A 12,340-nucleotide genomic window follows, 5' to 3' on the forward strand; every position below is an offset into this window, starting at 1 on the left:
AGATGACTGCTAACATGTGTGTGAAGGAATTCACTTTCATAAAGTTTGCAAACTCCGATTGGCGCGTACACAGCCATAAAAGATACGAAGCCAAAAACAAGCTTCAGTCTCAATACCACAATACGCTCATCAGCTGGTGTTACCTCTACTACCGAGGGTTGAAGTCGGCTGGCATGGCTATAGCTACCCACTGCAGAGGATGAACATATATAGATAGATAGATATAGAGAGAAAGAGATTTATACTTTCATGTATATATGTGTATATATAAATATATATATATATATATATATATATATGTGTGTGTGTGTGTGTGTGTGTGTGTGTGTGTGTGTGTGTGTGTGTGTGTATGTAGAGAGAGAGAGATTTATAAAGCATGAATATATATATGTATATATATATAAATGCGCGTGTGTGTGTGTGTGTGTGTGTGTGTGTGTGTGTGTGTACATATATATGTATGTATGTATATATGCAGAGACATATACATATATATACATATGTATATATACATATACATATATATACACACATATGCGCAGACAAACACACGCACACACGCTCAGAGGCAATGTAGCAAGCACAGCTAAATGGCACAGCGATCGATTTACAATCGCAAGGTCATGATGTCACAACCAGACAAGTTCTCTTAGTCGACTCAGCAAGAGAGTACTGGCTTCATGCTGGGGTCAAAGTCGGATCGGAAAGCAACTGGCCACCCTATCGCATCATCCCGTGTTCCTCTGCTGACACGCTGCGGTTGTTCAGTAAAATAATCTCACCGTTATTTGATGATGATATATGCATATATACAATACATCTATCGATCCTTCTATTCATCTGTACTTGCATATATATATATATATATATATATATATATATATATATATATTTATACACACACACACACACACACACACACACATATATATATATATATATATATATATATATACATGTATCTTTATCTATCTTTCAGCGCGCGCCTGCGTATGTGCGTGTGAGAGTAAATGTACCCCTAACCGTCTGAGTGGCTTGGCATGTTTTGTTCCTAGCCCTAGCATGTGAAATGTCACATTTCTCGCTTGAAAGTCATACCTTTAAAAAAAAAGGACACAAAATATCCTTGGTGACCGCATCCTCGTCTCCTCGAGTCTTGTTCACTGTTGTAACTTTCCCCCGCCCACTTGTTTCCCGTGTTCACCGCTGGGCGAAATGTTTTCTGGATGAATAATGGAGGAAAGTCTTTTGGGTTGGGGTTGGTGTCCTTCGAAATTCTTTTGTTTGTTTCGTAGGTTTTGGCACTACATGTCTGAATAACACAGGATATGATAATTAATATTGATAATACTGCCCGGTAGTGTTGGAGATGATTTTCAATAACGAAGTGCATTGATGTTGATGTTATGGATAATGAGGATAATGATGATGGCAGTCACTGATTACTGATAGTAATGAATGTAAATTTCATTAAGATCGTAGAGACAAAATTATTGTTGTCATATCAAATATCGGTAAAATGCATTATATTCTAATACAAAAAAACATACGAACAAGAACAGTGCCCGAGGTTGACATGTAATGCAAGTCAAGTGTTGTATTATGGTGCGTGTCTACATGTCATTACACACACACACACACACACACACACACACACACGCGCGCGCGCGCGCACAGATATATGTATATGAAAGATGGAATAATGCAATACCACATTGATATAGATATAAAACAGCTCTCCCTGGTCAAGACTCGAGCCTAGGTCACTCCAGGTATAAGGAGTGTGCAAGTAGGAAGGGTTGGTATATATCTATATCAATGGGGTATTATTCCATCTTTCATATTTATACACCTCAGTAGATCTGACTCCGGTTTCGAATTTCTTAAATCAATCTCGACCGAGTGCCCACGGGGAGTCTGTGTAGGGGGCGAGGGGGGGGGGGTAAACGTTGGTAACAGGGAAACTTAATACCAGCGTAAAAGACTGACTTACTTATTTTACCGGTATAGCCTCTATTCCCCAAGTTATGTTAAAAGAACATTGATACTGACACAAACGTATGTAGCACTTTGCTCCTTATTGTGTGTCTGTTTATTTGTATGTATTTTACAAATAGTGTTTACCAAGTATGCTCTACAGGTGGCACTTCTTTAGCTGTCTACATGCATTTGAAGCACATAGTTCTGGCACCCATGCAAATTTTCTTTTTCTTTTTTTACTGTTGTTTTCTATCTGACAAAATTTATTCTAATCCGCAATCTCTATTTTATGAAAAATATATCTTCCTGCACTTGCTGGAGGGCTTACAATTTTTATTTCATCAATTTTTTTTTACCTTTTTACGTAAAGTGAAATGATGAAATGGCTCAAAGTGGAAGAATAAAAAACGCGGAAATGTGGAGCGCATTTATTTTATCACTCAAATTTAGAATTCATTATTTTCGAATAATTCTTAATTATCTCTTCTCATTCGTATATATACAACTATTTACATACATGTATACATACATATATTCTTATATATACATACACATACACACACACATATATATGTATATATAGATATATATATATATATGCATGTATGTATATATCCATATATATATATATATATATATAATATGTATACATAAATATATTTATATATATAGTATATAATATATATAAACACACACTCGCGAAAATCTTATCGACCTTGCCAGGATTCGAACCTGGAATCTTCTGATCCGTAGTCAGACGCGTTATCCGTTGCGCCACAAGGCCACTTACTTTATTGGAGTTTGTATAGGCTTATAGATATAAATTTGTTTGTGTATTGGAGGGAAGACGATCGTGCTTTTGGCCAAAATTAGCAATTTGTTGTTGCGTACCGAGAGCATGCGTGGTAATAATTAGCTTTTAAAACGCACCTCGGTACCACAGCCCGGGGCCATGATAATCTTGTTCACGACCAAGATCCGCAGTCTTTTCTTCATGAAAAATTAAACTCACATACACACACCTTTTATGTTTGATTATACATACATGCATATATATATATATATATATATATATACATATATATACATAAATACATACATATATATACATACATATATATATATATATATATATATATATACACACCCATATGTAAACATATATGTATGTATATGTATATATATACACATTATATATATATATATATATATGTATACATATATAAATATTCATATATACATACGTATATATATGTATATAAAGACATACATTTACATATATATATAATATATATGCATATATATACATATATATATATATATATATATATATATATATGCATGCACATTCATACATACACATATAAACACATACGTACATTCACATATATATAAATATATATAAATATATATATATATATATATATATATATATATGTGTGTGTGTGTGTGTGTGTGTGTATACACATATATATATACCACACATATATACACATATATTCAAATTTATAATATATTTATATATATATATATATATATATATTCAAACAAAGATACATGCATACCTACTTCTTTGGGTGGTGCATATTTTTTCTTTATTTACCTGCCATCTTGGCAGGTAAAAAAACGTCATGTTTCCGTCAAATCCAACCAATAAAATATACAGTTTTCTTAGATAAATATGATGTAACCCCACTAGTCACGGGAGCTCACAAGAAGAGTTCCCCTCTTGACAGCTGCAGCACTTGGCTCAGCACCATCTGTGGGTATATGTGGCAGCCACCTGTGTTGATCTCATCCATGGATCATTATTTTACTGTATTCTTTTATCTTTTGCTTTTTTAGCTTTTTTCAGATTCTTTAAAAAGTTGAATAAGTTTCACTTTTATTTGTATTTATTTTATTTAAAACATGCAAGACAAACGAGGATATATAAACAAGAGTCTTGCTGCCAAACTCTCTCTTGGATGTTTTGTTCGTCTGATAAGTTGTTTACGAAGCGCTAGGCCTCACTAGACGCTTCCCTCTTGTTTTTATTGAGTCTACGAGAAAGAGAGAGAAGTATATTTTAATTGCACATAAGAGGCTATTTAGGATGTGTTGTATATATTGTAAAGTTTGAGAATACAGACTGAGAGATCTCAGGTTTTCCTTTCAATGTTGGGTTTCGTTTTATCCTTGCTTTCATTATTTTACTTTTCGTTTGTTATATTTCTTATAATTACTTTTAAAGAAGTAAGCACTGACCAACTAGAAATATATTTGTGTATATAGATATAAGTAAATTAATATTGAACACACACACACACACACACACACACACACACACACACACACATTATTTAGATGGCCGCGCAGCATTTTGACAGAAGTTTAAAATGGCTGCGACATCTGCACAACTTATGAATGACATTGCAGTAAATGCGATGAGAACCGAATTCGCATCTCCTGGAAAAGCGAGGGAAAGCCGTAAGGAAGAGGAAATTTTGGAACTTATTGCCTCGTTTTAAGCACGTAACGGCGAGGGTGGCAGCGAGGCGCCGGGCGGAATGACACGTCATAGACCGAGTAGGGGACGGCGTAATGCAGATGCCAACGAGATTCTTCAAGACAAGAGTCTGCCTCTGAAAAGGGGATATGCAAATCAGATTTTGTTACATACATGTCAGGAAAATAAGGATGGACCTCGTATCAGTTAAAATGTACAGGACGGGTACAGAACGAAGATGAATGCAAGTCGTTTGCAGTTTTAACCCTGCAAATTAAAGTTAAAGTACAAAGGTACACACATTCTCTCCCTCTCTCTCTCTCTCTCTCTTTCTCTCTCTCTCACACACACACACACACACACACACAACCACACAAACATATTGTGGTGACAACAGGGGCCTCAGAATGGCAGCAGTACCGAGGACAGAGGAGTGTGTATATATAAAAGAAAATAATAGTAATTTCAGAAATCATTCTTTATAAGAAAGTAAAATATAAAAACATCAATATACTCAATAAAAATAACAATAAAACTACATACGTCCCCTGTTACTAGCTCGACTTCTGGTCGTGGACTGCCTGACAGCCGACTTCGGTGACATATCCTGCCTGGGGAGAGGGAGAGTCGTTGAGGACGACTGGCCAATTCGACCCTGAATCTACCCCTTGGCAAATATCTCAGGTTGGGCGTTTCATAACACACCAAACATACTAACGACATCCGCCCACCCTTCTATGACGAAAACCTTCGTCCCTGCTATCATTATATTGGTCTTATGGATAGTTGGAAGTAAAGTGCCTTTCACTAAAATATAAATATATATACATACAAATATGTATATACATTTATACATACATATACACTTATATATACATATAGACATCTATATATATATATATATATATATAAATATGTATTTGTAGACGCAAATATATATTGGATGGTTCATAATTTATTTCTTCTTTTACCTGCTAACTTTGGGCGAAATGTTAGTTTTACCCAAAATGCAAATCTCTCTTCTGTCAAATCCAGAGAAAATAAAATATAGTTTTCTTAAATATATATGGCCTTGTGGCGCAACGCGTCTGACTACGGATCAGAAGATTGCAGGTTCGAATCCCGGCAAGGTCGTTAACAGTCATGCAATATCACTTGCTGACTCGAATAATTTTGAATTGAAATGCACTGATCAACTAGAAATGTGTTCGTATGTGTGTATGTATATGAATAAGTAAAACCAATATTGAATATATATGTACACAAGTCCATACACACACTACACTCTTTATGCTTAATAATTAGCTAGATGGACGCGTAACATTTCGACAGTGACATCTGCAGAGCTCATGCATGAATTCCATTGCAGTAAATGTGGGGAGAGCCGAAGTCGCAACTGCTCGATTGGCGAGGGAAAGCCCCAAAGAGAGGGAAATTTTGGGACTTACTGCCTCGTTTTAAGCACGTAAAGGCGAGAGTGGCAGCGAGGCAGGAGTGTATTACAGACGTGTCAGGAAAATATGGTATGAGTTAGAATGTACAGAACGAAGATGAGATGTCTGCAGTTTTAACTCTGCAAAGTAAAGTTACAATACTTTCTCATATATATGTGTGCATACATATTTGTGCTATCACCAATACCGTGTATGACGAACTACTTGGCGGCATGATGACATGTAGTTATGTCAACATGCCTTTATATTAGAGTGGCTAACCCATGATCCTTCCCCAGGGGAGTAGTTTTTAGGTAATCATTGTTGGTGGTTCTCAACCCATATAGCTATAATAGACTCACTACCGTATCTAGGTTAGACTTACCCAATGTATGCAATTCTGCGCGCGTGCACACACACATTCCGCGTGTATAAGCACGGAGACGGATTTTATATAAATACATACATCTATATATTACTTCTATATACACATATGTGTATACATAAACATAAATATTTTTATACATTTATATATCTATCATATATATACATACATATATATGTACGTATACATACATTATATATATATTCATAAAATCAAACACACCTGCTTTTTTGGGTGGTGCATAATTCTTTTAATTTTTGTTTTGTTTTTTACCTGCTTTCTTTGAACGAAATGTTAGTTTTACTCAAAATGTAAGTTTTATTTCCGTCAAATCCAGACTATGAAATATGGCCTTGTGGCGCAACGGATAACGCGTCTGACTACGGATCAGAAGATTCCAGGTTCGAATCCTGGCAAGGTCGTTTACAGTCACGCAATAGCACTGGCTGACTTGAATAATTTTGAATTGAAATGCACTGATCACATAGTAATATGTCCGTTTGTGTGTATGTATATAAATAAGTAAACCGATATTCACGCGCACGCACACACACACACACAAACACACACACACACACACACACACACACACGCACACACACACACACACACACGCACACACACACACAATGCCGTAAGGAAAGGAATATTTTGGGACTTATTGCCTCGTTTTAGTAAAGGTAGCGAGGCCGGGCGGGGGGGGGGGGCACTCCGTAGACCTAGAAGGTCTAGAAGGGGACGGCGTAATGCTTCGTTTTACACACGTAATGGCGAGAGTGACACTCGATAGACCAAGAAGGGGACGGTGTAATGCAGCTACCAACGAAGTCATTCTTCTGTGACTGCCTTTCTAAAGGGATATGCAAATCGGATTTTATTACAGACGTGCCAGGAAAATAAGGAGGGACCTTGTATCAGTTAAAATGTAGAGGACGGGTACAAAACGAAGATGACTGCGAGTCGTTTGCATTTTTAACCTTGCAAAGCTAGGTTACAATACACAGGCACACATATTATATCACTATATATACATACATATATATACATACATATATATACATAAATATATATGCATACATATATATATACACATACATATATATACATACATATATATACATACATATATATAAATACATATATATATACATATATACATACATATATATACATACATATATATACATACATATATATACATATATACATACATATATATGCATAAATATATACTTACATACATATATATACATACATACATACATACATACATATATATACATACATACACATATATACATACATACATATATACATACATATATATACATATATATACAAACATATATATACATACACCATACATATATATACACATACACACATATATATACACATACATACATATATACATACATACATATATATATATACATACATATATATACATACATATATACATACATATATATATTATATTGGTCTTATAGTTGAAAGTAGTTTGTCAATATATATATATATAAATATACAAATATACATATATACACATGCATATATACACATTTATATATATATATATATATATATATATATATATATATATATGACCGATATATATATATACACACAAACATACATAGCTATCTTTGAAGATGAATGGGAGCCGTTTGCACATATATACTCACCTTCACTCACACATACATATACATAAAGTCACACACACATCTTTATTTCTACACACACATCTATATATCTACACACACACTTACGAGGTATGTTCAAAGAGTATCCTACTTTAATTTTGTGTGTAAACAAATGAAGCTGCTAGAACGTGGGTTGTACATGTACAAAGACGTTCCTTATGTGCATGCATTAGGCATTCGGGGAAGAATGGGCAACACACCTGGGAAACACACAAATAAAAAGTAGCACAACTGCTTCAAAGAGAGCTGCACAACAGTGGAGAGTAAGGCACATTCTAGTAGGCCTTCATCGTCCCGAAATGAGGTCGCCATTGATCATTTGGATACCGGACACATATATAAGCACATTTTTGGCAGCTCAAGTTAGAATGTATATGATGATGTAGTATGTCGGTATTGCGTGTACAAATCGTTTCGACTTTCCCAGGATTCGAACCTGGAATCTTCTTCGTAGTCAGATGCGTTATCCCCTGCAACAAGTATAAATATAAACTTCTGTGTGCATTTAAGGGAAGTCAATTGTGTTGTTTGGTCAAAATTAACATTTTGCTGCAATGTACCGAAAAAATGCAAAGTAATAATTCGTTTTTGGAACGGAACAGAGAGCTCGATAAAACGACCAGATGAGACTTAAGACACATATCGGCTTTAGGAGCTACGGGACCACTGATAATTTTTTTTGGCGGACCTTTGTTTTTCGTCAAGATCTGTAGAGTCGCTTTATTACATGACAAATGATAGAACGATTTACACACACTTGTTATTTTTGTTGATTATATATACTTTTATATACATAACGCATACATACATGCATATATATACACACATAAGTATATACATGTATCTACATACATCTATGTATACATATCTATTCATATATATACACACATATATTCATATATATATATACACACACACACCTTTGGGTGTAGATGATTTTTTTTCTTTTTTTAGCTGCTGTGAGCGAAATGTTAGTTCAACCCAAAATGCAAGTCTTTTCCCGTCAAATCCAGGCAATAAAATATAAATTTGTCTTTGATAAACATGGCCTTGTGGCGCAACGGATAACGCGTCTGACTACGGATCAGAAGATTCCAGGTTCGAATCCTGGCAAGGTCGCTTAGTTTTCTTATATGAATAAACGGTTAACGAGTCTAACTACGGATCAGAAGATTAATTTTGAATTGATATGCTCTGATCAACTATGAATATGTCCGTTTGTGTGTGCATATGAATAATTAAACCAATATTGAATATATATATGTATGTATGTATGTATATATAAATATAAATATATATATATATTTATATATATGCACACACATACACAAACACTTTTATGCTTGATAACTACCTAGATGACCGCATAACATTTCGACAGCTGTTTATAATGGCAGTAACATCTACACAACTTTAGAATGCCATTCCAGTAAATGTGATGAGAACCGAAGTCACATCTGCTCGTAAGGCGAAGGAAAGCTGCAAGGAAAGGAACAATTTGGGACTTATTGCCTCGTTTTATGCACGTAACGGCGAGGGTGGCAGCGATGCTGGCCGGGGTAACAGTCGACAGACTAAGAAATGGACAGATGGCAAAGATATTCTTTAAAACAACAGTGATTGTCTTTGTACAGGGGATATGCAAATCAGATTTTACTACAGACGTGTCAGGAAAATAAGGATGGATCTCGTATCAAGTACAATGTACAGGACGGGTACAGCATGAAGATGAATGCGAGTCGGTTGCAGTTTTCACCCTACAAAGTAAAATTACTCACTTTATACTCACTTTCCCTAATATAAATGTGTGTGCGCGGGCCATCACCAATGCGGTCTTTGATAAACTACTTGGCGGTATGTTGACATGTGGATCGATGGGTCTTTAGGCGGCTGACCTATGATTCTTCCACAGTGATTGGTAATCATTGTTGGTGGTTCCCATTCAACGATTGATTCACTCACTAGGTGATTTACATAATTTATGCAAATCCGCGTACGCACACATATATGAGTGTGTGTATTCATGCACACATCGCCCGCGCGCGCAAACGGGTATATATATATATATATATATATATATTCTTATCTATACACATGTATATGTGTACATCATACAAATATACTCATACACAAATATATATATCTATATGTATACATACATATATAAACACACACACACATTGTAAAGGATTAGTCTATTTTATGAAACCGGTACCTGGGTAGTTCACAACTGAACTAAGTCTGTGAAGCTCCACGAACCCGAACTGATTCCGGTTCGGTTTGTGTTGAGAACTATGGTCGGGCTGAAAGCTTCCGTAGACTTTCAGTTCGCTGCTGACTCGAAACGGCTGTAGTCCATCCCCCACCCCCTTATATTATTTCTTTCTTCTTTTTTATACTTCAATTTAAATCTTAATACCAACTTGATATTATATGTATATATGTATATATGTGTATATATATGTATGTATATATATGTATATATATGTATATATGTGTATATATATGTATGTATATATGTATATATATGTATAAATATGTATATATGTGTATATATATGTATAAATATGTATATATGTGTATATATATGTATGTATATATGTATGTATATATGTATATGTGTATGTATATATGTATATATATGTATATATGTATATGTGTATATATATGTCTATATGATAAATATGTATATATGTGTATATATATGTATAAATATGTATATATGTGTATATATATGTATGTATATATGTATGTATATATGTATATGTGTATGTATATATGTATATATATGTATATATGTATATGTGTATATATATGTCTATATGTATATATATGTATATATGTATATATGTATATATGTGTATATATGTGTATATATATATACCATATAGCCACAGATGTTAAGTTATTAAGGAGCGGGAAGAGTCCGAAATAAACAGAAATTAGAAGACAGAACTAGTGTTTCTGAGATCCCGTGTTTGTTCCCGTGTTGTGTGTTCCTGTGATCCCGTGTTTGTTGTGTGTTCCTGTGATCCCGTGTTTGTTGTGTGTTCCTGTGATCCCGTGTTTGTTGTGTGTTCCTGTGATCCCGTGTTTGTTCCCGTGTTGTGTGTTCCTGTGATCCCGTGTTTGTTGTGTGTTCCTGTGTTCCCGTGTTTGTTCCCGTGTTGTGTGTTCCTGTGATCCCGTGTTTGTTGTGTGTTCCTGTGATCCCGTGTTTGTTCCCGTGTTGTGTGTTTGTTGTGTGTTCCTGTGATCCCGTGTTTGTTGTGTGTTCCCGTAATCCCGTGTTTGTTCCCGTGTTGTGTGTTCCTGTGATCCTGTGTTTGTTCCCGTGTTGTGTGTCCCTGTGATCCCGTGTTTGTTGTGTGTTCCTGTGATCCCATGTTTGTTGTGTGTTCCTGTGATCCCGTGTTTGTTGTGTGTTCCTGTGATCCCGTGTTTGTTCCCGTGTTGTGTGTCCCTGTGATCCCGTGTTTGTTGTGTGTTCCTGTGATCCCGTGTTTGTTGTGTGTTCCTGTGATCCCGTGTTTGTTCCCGTGTTGTGTTCCTGTGATCCCGTGTTTGTTCCCGTGTTGTGTGTTCCTGTGATCCCGTGTTTGTTCCCGTGTTGTGTGTTCCTGTGATCCCGTGTTTGTTGTGTGTTGTGTGTTCCTATGATCCCGTGTTTGTTCCCGTGTTGTGTGTTCCTGTGATCCCGTGTTTGTTCCCGCGTTGTGTGTCCCTGTGATCCCGTGTTTGTTGTGTGTTCCTGTGATCCCGTGTTTGTTCCCGTGTTGTGTGTTCCTGTGATCCCGTGTTTGTTGTGTGTTCCTGTGATCCCGTGTTTGTTCCCGTGTTGTGTGTTCCTGTGATCCCGTGTTTGTTGTGTGTTCCTGTGAACCCGTGTTTGTTCCCGTGTTGTGTGTTCCTGTGATCCCGTGTTTGTTGTGTGTTCCTGTGATCCCGTGTTTGTTCCCGTGTTGTGTGTTCCTGTGATCCTGTGTTTGTTGTGTGTTCCTGTGATCCCGTGTTTGTTGTGTGTTGTGTGTTCCTGTGATCCCGTGTTTGTTCCCGTGTTGTGTGTTCCTGTGATCCCGTGTTTGTTATGTGTTCCTGTGATCCCGTGTTTGTTCCCGTGTTGTGTGTTCCTGTGATCCCGTGTTTGTTGTGTGTTCCTGTGATCCCGTGTTTGTTCCCGTGTTGTGTGTTCCTGTGATCCCGTGTTTGTTGTGTGTTCCTGTGATCCCATGTTTGTTCCCGTGCTGTGTGTTTGTTGTGTGTTCCTGTGATCCCGTGTTTGTTGTGTGTTGTGTGTTCCTGTGATCCCGTGTTTGTTCCCGTGTTGTGTGTTCCTGTGATCCCGTGTTTG

At 36.1% G+C, this 12,340-nt stretch overlaps 3 non-coding genes across 3 annotated transcripts; 2 read left to right on the plus strand and 1 right to left on the minus strand.

The window, feature by feature from the left end:
- Positions 1 to 2,691: 2,691 nt before the first annotated feature.
- Trnar-acg lies at positions 2,692 to 2,764 on the minus strand. The gene has a single exon. It is a non-coding gene; the product is annotated as a tRNA-Arg (tRNA).
- A 3,871-nt stretch (positions 2,765 to 6,635) lies between these two features.
- On the plus strand, positions 6,636 to 6,708 carry Trnar-acg. Its single transcript has one exon. It is a non-coding gene; the product is annotated as a tRNA-Arg (tRNA).
- A 2,327-nt stretch (positions 6,709 to 9,035) lies between these two features.
- Positions 9,036 to 9,108, plus strand: Trnar-acg. Its single transcript has one exon. It is a non-coding gene; the product is annotated as a tRNA-Arg (tRNA).
- Positions 9,109 to 12,340: the final 3,232 nt, after the last annotated feature.

The sequence above is a fragment of the Penaeus chinensis genome, chromosome 2 (assembly GCF_019202785.1).
Source record: "Penaeus chinensis breed Huanghai No. 1 chromosome 2, ASM1920278v2, whole genome shotgun sequence".
NCBI classification, from domain to species: Eukaryota; Metazoa; Arthropoda; class Malacostraca; order Decapoda; family Penaeidae; genus Penaeus; species Penaeus chinensis.